Here is a 3,703-nt window from a genome sequence, read left to right as displayed (position 1 = left end):
GATGCAAATATGCAAAACAGGAATAATATTAGCCACCTCAAAGAATTGTCATTAAATAAAAGAGAATGTTTTTTCAAACTAATGGGATGAGTCTTACCCTTGTATTTCTTAATATAAACTATACATTATAATCATCATGTTGGTAGCATCTTTGAAGAACAATGTTAATTTATACTGAACTCAGCATGAACATTTATATTAATAATTATAGTGGTATTTATTTTAAAATTTAAAACCCCGGTCCTTTAGCAATATTTGATGAAAGCATCATTTACGTCTCAGTATGAATGAATTCATAAAAGTGAAGTGAAAGTCACTCAGTCATGTTTGATTCTTTGCAACCTCATGTTTGATTCTTTGAAATCCTAATACAGTCCATGGAATTCTCTAGGCCAGAATACTGGAGTGAGTTGCCATTCCCTTCTCCAGGGAATCTTCCCAACCCAAGAATTGAATCCAGGTCTCCAACATTGCAGGTGGATTCTTTACCAGCTGAGCCACAAGGAAAGTCAGATAGAGGATATATCAGATATCAAACTGAAAAAAAACAGATACTTATACTTGATCTTAGCCAAAAGGCTGAGAAGCACTTCATCAAACCAAATCCCTTTCTAAAAGCAAGTTGTTATATGTTGCATCAGGCAAGAAGAATTAGGTAAGTTCTTGGTCCAAAAGACAAAGCTGTAAACCAGGGGATGGGGGGAGGAATCCATTTTATTTTTCTTTCACTAATGTTTATACTCTTTCATCTTGTCATATGACTCCTTGAGACTGTTTTTCATGTGACAACTTCTATGCCCTAAATAGATATACACACACAAATACACATTCACTCAAATAAAATGCACACCACAGGAAGTAGCTAATACAAGTTAGAAAGTTTGATTAGAATGATGAGTTGGAAGGAAGGTCATCAAACCTCAAGATAGATTGCAAAGCAAGGACAAAGTAAAAAGAATGTGCTTTACATAAAACTTTATCTTATTCAACTAATCTGCCAGAAAGAGCCACAGTAGACAGAGCCATTAATTTCTTAGTTTAATAGTTTGAGGTGAATTGCTTTAATGAGTCTTCTGTTCAGAACTGAAGGTACTGTAAGCCTTTGTAGGCAGCATAATTAAAGTAGAGTGATTACCTCAATGCCAATAACTGAATTTTGGTCATAACAATGAACAAACGATTTTGCAGATTTTTATCATCACATGAAAACACTATTTAAACAATAAACTTTTTTAGACTAATGAGTTTATTAATGCTAAAAGAAACAAATGATCTGAAACAGGGTGAGGAGATATAAAAGAACTAGCATTAAATGATCTAGCAAAGAAATACATTAATTTCAGATCCAGATAAGTTTGAGATGTAGTAACTTTTCACTATGTTGTTAGAAATTATAGATTAGAATAAGTGTAACTGTTCAGTTAATGAAATAACTGGTGGATGAAAGTAAGAGTTATTTAAAATTATTCTTGACATTAAAGTCAAATATATATTTACATAGATGTCATAAACATGTAGGCTTCCCTAGTGGCTCAGACAGTACAGCGGCTGCCCGCAATGCAGGAGACCTGAGTTTGATCCTTGGGTCGCGAAGCCTGGAAAATCCCATGGACGGAGAAGCCTGGTAGGCTACAGTCCATGGGATCGCAAAGAGTCGGACACGATTGAGTGACTTCACTTTCACTTTATAAACATATACAATCTTCTCAAAAATTGGCATCATTTGTATTTTTTAACAGCACACATGAATACATGTATAACATTATAATAAACATGATTTGTAAGCTCAGTGGGGATTATGACCACTTTATTTTAGAAAACCTCCTTTCAGTGCACAAATCTGAAGTGCCTCTTGATGAAACTGTCAGGGGAGTGTATAATTTCCTCAGTTCTGTCTTGCTGCAGCAAACATTTGAAACAGTGGACCAGTGTTACGGCTTGGTTACAGCTCAGTTTTATTTGGCAAGCAAAGGATAGTACAACCTCGATGCCTGAGGGCAGACTGACCCCAAAGGAGAGGCCTCAATCTGTCTTGGCTTCCTCCTTTTATTCATTTGTCTCCTCTCTGCTGAGCCTTCCCTGTGCATATTGGGCTAGCCAAGAAAGGGGTATTTTTTTTCACCTGAAGTTTTCACTCCAGTCCGTGGGTTTTCTTTTGCTCCATTTTCACAGGCTTTTCCCATTTAGCCACCAGCATTTTGGACTCCTTTTTCCTATTCTAACTACCTAAAAAAAGTGAAAGAGAAGAGTGAAAGTAAAAAGAAAAAACTGGTTTAAAACTCAACATTCAAAAAGTAAGATCATGGCATCCAGTCCCATCACATCATGGAAAATACATGGGGAAACAATGGAAACAGTGACAGATTTCTTTTCTTGGCCTCCAGAATCACTGCAGATAGTGACTGCAGCCATGAAATTAAAAAGACATTTGCTCCTTGGAAGAAAATCTATGACAAACTTGGACAGCATATTAAAAAGCTGAGACATTACTTTTCCAAAAAAGGTCTGTCTAGTCAATGCTATGGTTTTTCCAGTAGTCATGTATGGATGTGAGAGTTGGACCATAGAGAAAGTTGAGCACTAAAGAATTGATGCTTTCGAACTGTGGTGTTGGAGAAGACTCTTGAGAGTCCCCTGGACTGCTAGGAGATCAAGCCAGTCAATCCTCAAGGAAATCAGTCCTGAATATTCATTGGAAGGAATGATGGTGAAGCTGAAACTCCAATACTTTGGTCACCTGAAGCAAAGAACTAACTCATTGGAAAAGACCCTGATACTTTGCAGGCAGGAGGAGAAGGGGATGACAGAGGATGAGACTGTTGGATGTCATCACTGACTCAATGGACACGAGTTTGAGCAAGCTCTAGGAGCTGGTGATGGACAGGGAAGCTTGGTATGCTGCATACCATGGGGTTGGGAAAAGTTGGACATGACTGACAGACTGAACTGAACTGGTGCACAAATAAATTTTGAAGTGTTCCTAAACTTATGCTAAGAGAAGACTATTAAAATATTAGTCAGCAGTGTTTAGGATCCCAGTAAGTAGATTAAAAAATATGATTCAGCACTGTATTTGCAGCTACATCTTCTGTCAGTTAGCTTCATATATTTAGGCTGAAACTGTTCTCATGTTTTCTTGGGATATTTTTCAAGCAACTGGCAACTAAGAAATCAGTTTCAAAAAGTAATAAATGTTAACTTAAAAAAAAAAAAAAAGAGTCTTCTAGATTTCCCTGGTGGCACAGTAGATAAGAATCTGCCTGCCAATGCAGGGAACAGGAGTTCAATTCCTGGTCCAGAAAGATTCCACATGCTGTGGAGCATCTATATCCATGCACCACAACTACTGAGTCTGTGTGTTATCAACTACTGAAGCCTGAAAGCCCTAGAGCCACATACTGCAACTATTGAGACCATATGCTAAACTATTAAGACCTATTTGCCTACACCCTGTACTCTGCAACAGCTGAGGCCACCACGGTGAAAAGCCCAAGTCCCACAGCAAGAGCAGCCCCCATCACTACAACTAGAGAAAGCTCATGCTGCAGTGAAGATCCAATACAACCAAAAATATAAATAGATAAATAAGTAAAATTTAAAAATAAAAAGTCCTTCTTTAGCAATTGATTAAAAATGGCTAGTCTATAATAATAAGTAGTAAATACTAAAAGGACATGAACTGAACTATTCCTGATAAGAAAAA

At 37.2% G+C, this 3,703-nt stretch overlaps 1 pseudogene; it reads right to left on the bottom strand.

Annotated features, from left to right (window-relative positions):
- Positions 1-445: 445 nt before the first annotated feature.
- LOC114110950 (U2 spliceosomal RNA) lies at positions 446-591 on the bottom strand (annotated as a pseudogene).
- Positions 592-3,703: the final 3,112 nt, after the last annotated feature.

This window comes from Ovis aries, chromosome 1, assembly GCF_016772045.2.
Source record: "Ovis aries strain OAR_USU_Benz2616 breed Rambouillet chromosome 1, ARS-UI_Ramb_v3.0, whole genome shotgun sequence".
Taxonomy (NCBI): domain Eukaryota; kingdom Metazoa; phylum Chordata; class Mammalia; order Artiodactyla; family Bovidae; genus Ovis; species Ovis aries.
This window is presented reverse-complemented; position numbering and strand designations above follow the sequence as displayed.